Raw genomic sequence first — 7,508 nt, forward strand, 5'->3', positions numbered from 1 at the left:
CACAACTTCAATTTTAAGAAAGATTTTAAAGATATTGCATTAGTATATATTAAACTGCATTCTTGTGTGGGTACACAGCGCTATGTGGAGGCTTCGCCTGAATGAAATTTCAGTTTATCATATAATGATGCTGCTATCATTATTGTTTCTGTGTAAAATTGGATATCTGACAAAATCGTTTTTTAATGTGCATCTCAGTGAGCATTTCTTTAAATTTGTAGTGGATAATTCTATTTTAACACTTCGGTGTTGACATGAATATCAATTATATGGTCATTTTTATATATATTTTCTGTTTTCAAAACTTAAATTTTCGAAAAACTATGGATTTTTGTATCACAGGCAAAGATAACCTTAGCCGTATTTGACAAAAGTTTTTGGAATTTTGGTTCCGCAATGCTCTTCAACTTTGTACTTGTCTGGCATATTAAATTATAATCCTGGTTCCTTTGATAACTGTTACTATAATTTGAATAAAAAACATGTATTTAAAAAAACTAATTAATCACGAGCCGGACAGAAATATAAACACAATAAATGAAATACATCTAGAACGCACTAAACTTGCAAGGATCGGTTCTATTGTTGGAGGTTAAGTTAAAATACATTTTGAGTGGGATTTTGACTTGAACATAGTTTTATTTCCGTGTCTCACGGTAACATCTTTCTTGTCACGTTTCTTTGGAAAACATTAAGGTGCGTCAATTTAAATAAAACAAAAGGTACGGACGAAACAGTATCCCGTTTTAAATCTTGATTTAAAGATTCAATGTAATTATACTTTATATTTAGGGAAGTAGATAGTTTAACTTTTTTTTAAAGTATGAAATAATTCAATTTCGAAGTATCATAAGATACGTCATCTTTGTTATCATCTTTGTGCAATTCTAGGGAAAATAAGATTATTTTTTCATCTCATAAATATTTGCTATTTTAAAATCATTTTCGAATACTTTTTTGGGTTTGTGTCATATAACAAATAATAAAGTACTTTTTGTATTAATTTTTTTCTTCAGAAAAGCACTTCGGATAAACGAAATGTTGTTTTCATTTTTTTCTGCACTGGGTCGTCGATATCGCTGCATGCTGTCTATCAGTCTACAGAGAATCATTCGCTCAGTAATCGGTACTTCAGTATTGACATACTATATAACAAATTTGTCTGAAATTCTACTTTCATAAATTCATAAATGTATCAGAAACTAAGGTTTAAACTACCCTGGATTGCTTCGACTATTATTTTAGTTATTTTAGGTCATACAACTGTTTCTATTCTTACACATAATTGGCATTCAACTTATTTATTCTTTTTTTTTTCAAAAACTTCTTTCTAATATTTGATAGTTGTACATGTATAAAGCAATACGTTCTATAATAAAATACAATAGTTCAGTAGCAAAGCTTTACAACTGGCATAATGTAAACAATTTGCACCCAAGCTAGCATATTCCTGTGTCAATCTTGAGAGATATTTTTTATAGCAAGTTTCTTTTTCAGTTTGTCCGAGCTGTTTATAATTTGTCCCTCTTTTGTGAAATGTTAAGCGTACAACTCTAGAAGATATCGATTAAGCTGATAATATACCCGCTACAACAACATTTACCGACTACATGGTAGAGTTTTGGGTTAAAAGATACTGCTTTTGGTAGAGAGCTATAATTCCCGTTCGAATTGTTTAACTTATTGTAATGGTTGGAGCTTTTATAGATTACTATACGGTATTGAATATGGTCATTGTTGAAAGCTACTCGAAACCAAACACATATTTTATTTTAAATTGAGACCTGGCTGGATTAATAAATAAAAGACACACAATACTTGCTAGACCGATTAGGTATACACAGAAAAAAGTGAAACACAAATGAAGGGGGACTTAAAACCGTCAATGTCGCATGCATAACATAAGCAGTACCAGAGCTGCAAAATGACTGTGTTGGATATAAAACTGGCACGTTATTTCAACCCAAAAGAACATTAAATGAAAAGAGATATCCTGAATATGAAATCAGCTTAGACGGAGCTTGTGAAATAAGAAATGCTTTTTTTTTTTTATCTCAGCTGGCGACATCAATCTACCGGACTAGAATTGTTTTATCAAAGAAATGAAGCTGCATATGCAAAGTGTAGCAAATAAATAAAAATGTGTTGGCATATTAGGTAATGAAAGGGTGGCGCAACTTGTAAACAAATCCACTAGATGGCCTCATTCACTTGACCTTGTTGTAATAAATTATCTACAAAGCTTCATGAAACTGAACCGGACAATCAGACAAAGACACCATTTTTGCAGAAGTAAATGTAAACTCCCAGAAATCTTTCAAATCCGTCATTTATACCGTTACACAGGAAAGCAAATTATGAAAATAATAGTTTATATCTAAATAACTCTAAAAGAGATCACTTTGATAAATGAACAGAACTCGGGAGTAAATAGGTTGTGGTTACATTCCCAAAAACTAAACTTGGCGAAAACATGTCTAAAAAATACCAAAAAAGACTAGATCACAACTTGCATCAAACGTCTAATAAGAAATAATAATTTATGGTATAAGATAATTAAAAACTGGAAATTGAAAGTATAAACACAAATTACAGTATAGTATAACCATCAGACCTGAACAAACCTCGAGAAATCCAACCTGAATAAATCAATGCTGGACATTAACATATCACACAAGGTCAGATGAGAGTAAAATACCACCACTAAATTCCAATGGAACTTTACACTCAGAACCCACAGAAAAAGTAGATATACTATAAACAGAGTATCTCAGAAGTAATTTCAATCAAAACCAACTGTTCAAACACAGAATTCTAAAAGCGATGACGCCAGGTGGCACTCTATAATGACTCCCTGCGTTATCAGTTTAAATAAGGGTATCGTTTAAACCAATGATAATCATTATAAACTACTGACTTGTCTAAATCTCTTATTTTGTACGAAAACCTTTGTCCAAATGTAATGAAAGATTGCGGAAGATGGATCAAGAACTGTCTTTGGCCTGATAATACAATGCATGTTCAAACAACAAAGTTAACATGGAAATGTTAAAATCGGATCAGACGTTGGTTTATTTCGATATCGTCGTAAATAAATTGTGAAGATACGTGTAAATAAGAAAACGACATTTACCTATCATTAACATCAACACATCACAGTTATAAAAACGATATAAATTTTGTTTAGTGACTAAACTTTCTTTTCTACATTTGAAAATGCCTGTACCAAGTCAGGAATATGACAGTTGTTGTCCATTTGTTTGATGTGTTTTATCATTTGATTTTGCCAGTCGATTAGGGACTTTCCGTTTTGAATTTGTCTCAGAGTTCAGTATTTCTCACAAACAAACACAAACAAACACACATATTCATATCCGAGTATGTGTCGTGCTCTCCTGTTTGCCGTGTTCAACAGTTAAACCATTCATACTTTATAGTCAGCAATAAAGGAACCCAGCATAAAAAAAAAAAAAAAACGATTTAAGGAAAACATCTTACAAAATATTTACATATGATAGACAAAAACCATCTTTGTTTCAGGCACATAAAAAAATGTAGAGGGATTAATAACGTTTGGTAACGTTCAATCTGCCACCTTTTAAGCCTTTTTGATAATGGTTCAGTCCTTGGTTTGAACGTTTTTTTCTAGATGTTGAGAGCATTTCCTTATAGTATTTATACATTTTTTCTCCAGCTCACGTTAAACTTGTCAGGGTTGATAGTCAAATTAAATATTGGATTATGGTCTAGATCAAACAATTTTGAAAAATTCAACAGTTATGATTTTCAGTAATGTTCTATAAGATGAAGGTACATATAAAAAGTTTTATATCAAAGGTTAATATGTTAGAGTGTGTTGGAGTTTTTTCTCTCCACTTTAACGCTTAGGTCATTTACAAATTAATTCTAGTCAAAACAAGTTTCATTGATGGACAATTTTAAGAAGTATGCACACACATCTCTTTGCCCAAAGGATAAGTTATAAGTATCATCGCCACCGGAAATTGGGTACTAACGAAGCGGAGAGAAATAGAAAAAAAAGTAAACAAGTTAAGAATTCATTCAATTTAAAGCATTTCCACTCATTTGATGAGGGTGTCGCATAAGAAATGATTTTCTTATATATAATTCTTTAAATATTAGGCCGATAAGTACAAAATTAATACAAGATTTTGTGTAATACTCCAAAACTTGCCACTTAGTACCGGAAAATTTCGAGGTCGATCGTCCTCTGTCGCCCCATTCTCAAGATACTGAACTGTTTTTCATTATTTTCCCAGACACGTTTTTAGATTATTATAGTGTGGCATCATATTTACTGAAATTTGTTGTCAAAAAGATGTATTTTAAAGAATATAGACCATAAAAAATAAAGTCTAGGGTACGGCAACTTGCTCGTGTTGACAAATTTACTGTATGGCAACTTGTTTTCAGCTGTACAGCAACTTGCTAATTTTAGAATAGTCATTTAACGTCCTTTCAAAGAAAATAAAGTATTAAGTTAAAATATCTAAGGTTTGAGGGGGGTACCCTTTTATATTAAACTGTTTTTGTCCATTTCAAGGTTTTAATTTGTTTAAAACTGTTATTTGACTGATAAATTTTAAAAACTGTTAACTGTTTTCGACCCACTGTCTGTAATCGTTTTGTTAAAATTTGCAATGTTGTTCATAGGTGCTTGAGGACAGGATCCTGTTATGAGCCCCACCCCCTAGTCCCTCCCCCTTATTATCATAAATCTCAGTCGACTATAGTCGAGATTCACGTTGATAGTAAACATGCATATTTAGAGTAAAAATATGGTATATTAGTATATATATGGTAAAAATATGTGATATATATTAAAAAATCTGAGATTTATGATAATAAGGGGGAGGGACTAGGGGAGGGGGGGGGCTCATAACAGGATCCTGTCCTCAAGCACCTATGATATATGGAACTGTACATGTCTTTAAAAAATCTTTGAGTATAGTAAATCCTTGATAAAATTGAGAATGGAAATGAGGAAAATGTCAAAGAAACAGAAGCCCGACCAAATAGAAGAAAAAACCCAACGCAACGAGAAAATTATGCATTAGGGTGGGGTGTCAATTCACAGATAGGAAAAAAACTTAGAAACGACACTATTATTATTCAACTATCTAAAAATCAATTCAGTTGTACAAAAACTTTCATATTTAGAAAATTCGCCATGGCTATAATGCGAAACTACACTTGTAACTGTGTATTGATATACCTGAAGCTATCTCCTAAGTGAGCAATCATTTAACTACAAAAAGGGGGTAGAAGTTCAATGTTTGTTTCTTGAAACATATAAATGAACCAAAATTTAAAAAATGAAATAAATACAAGACTATATACAAATGTAGCAAAGGTTACGGACTCAAGTTGGGTCATGCAGGTGCAACAAATGCGGCAGTGTTAAACATGTTTAGGGATATCTCATGCCCCTCTTTATACGTCTAACCAATGTAGTTATATCTGCCTTCTATTTGTAATGTACCCAAAACGTTAAAAGGAAAGGCCACTTCTTATCCGGTAAAACTCTGGTCAGTCCTATGATGAAAATAATTCAGATGTATATGGAATGTTTGATAAGTTATATTGACCCAGAGTACCTGAACGGAATTGTGAAAAATAAATTACCTTTTCAATTTGCAATTCGTAAAATAACTGAACTGTGTGGCCTGGTAGACGAGGCCGAAAAATGAGCACTATAAGGTTCTCAAATTGATGTCAAATTTTCTAGTCTAAGACTTCAGAAATGTAAAGATGGACCAAGGCTTTTTTTTTTATATCAGATCAGAGTTCTTAATTGGGACTTGGAGATGAAAGAGCGCTTCAACTTGTGACACCTTACATGTTTTTTGTCTGATTTATACACTGGTTTTGATGATTTAAAATAAAAATCAGTAAACCTTCGTAATTCAAGTTTGCTACGACTGATGACATAAAACATTTACTAAACAATATACATAACCAGAAGAAGCCTCCATTTTGCTGTTTGAAGCATTTTTGATTATTGATGACATAGTCCTTTTTCTTGGAGTCAATCACTCCGTCTGCTTTTCCATCCGTTCAATTGTCTGGCCATGTGTCAATAAAAACTTGTGGTACTTGCGTGTGTCTTCTGAAAATTAGTCAGCTTTATAAAAGATTCCTTATGGAGCTTGGCATTTCTGCGACTTTATACAGTGGTTTTCAAACTTTTGAATACATTGAAGATATGCACTTGCCCTTTTCATTGCTTTTGGGTTCTTTTGGAAAAAAGGGTAAATTAAAATTGCTGTTAACTCTTATCAGCATTTAAAATTTGTTGTTAACTGTTTTTGCCAAAATCGGGTAGTTGTGAACATGTTAACGGACCCCTCCTCCTATCTAATTATGCATTAGATAAAATGAATTAGATAGAAACACCATTTGCTTGACAGCATTTAAGATGTATACAAATGAAATTTTTCAAAAAGAAACTGACAAGAAAATTAATTCGAAATGCAATTCACGATTTGTTTCTCCTTACTTTCGATGAAAACAAATCTTTTCTTAATTTTGTCTGTCCGAATTCTCGATCCTGTGGTTCGGTGGTTGTCGTTGCTTCATCTCTATCTTATTTTGTTGTTTTCATAAATTGTTTTGTTACACTGTATATGAGTTAGGCCGTTAGTGTACTTGTTGAGTCCTTCCGCCAAATTTTTCTGTCGGTGTTTTTTATAGCCGACTATAAGGTACGAGTTTTCGTTGTTGAAGGCCGTACGATAGCATATAATTGCTTGCATACACTTTATTTTATCCTGATGGATAGTTATCTTATTTGCTATCATACCACATCTCCACTGTTTTTATCTATAAAAAAAAAGCCAGCACCAACAAAAGATGAATGGACGGTTTATATTATTGAACTTACACAATTTCAACCTAACAACAAATAAGACAACAGTCGTTAGTAGTATAACGATATATAAATGTATTTAGGATAATATGGTTGAAAAAAACCTTTTTGTACAAAATCAAAAAGCGGTACGCAACGAGGCCTTCTGAACTGAATTAACGGCATATATTTAATAATATTTGACAAGTAAGACATTTGGTATATTTGTAAGCCTGTAAAGCTTTGATATCAACAAAATATCGTCACTTGATATTATCTAAACAGCGAGTAATTTCCTCTTAAAATTATAATATATTGCAAGACGCCGTACAGACAAAAGTTGTTATTTTGCAATTCGCCGTACAACGTCCTGCAATTCGCCGTACAACAAACAAACAATGTTTTTGTCCATATTCTTTAAAAAACATGTTTTTGACAACAAATTTCAGTAAATATGATGCCACACTATAATAATCTAAAAACGTGTCTGGAAAAATAATGAAAAACAGTTCAATATCTTGAGAATGGGGCGACAGAGGATGATCGACCTCGAAATTTTCCGGTACTACATGTAAGTGGCAAATTTTGGAGTATTACTCAAAATCTTGCATCAATTTTGTACTTATCGGCCTAATAATTT

Source organism: Mytilus edulis, chromosome 7 (assembly GCF_963676685.1).
Source record: "Mytilus edulis chromosome 7, xbMytEdul2.2, whole genome shotgun sequence".
NCBI lineage: Eukaryota > Metazoa > Mollusca > Bivalvia > Mytilida > Mytilidae > Mytilus > Mytilus edulis.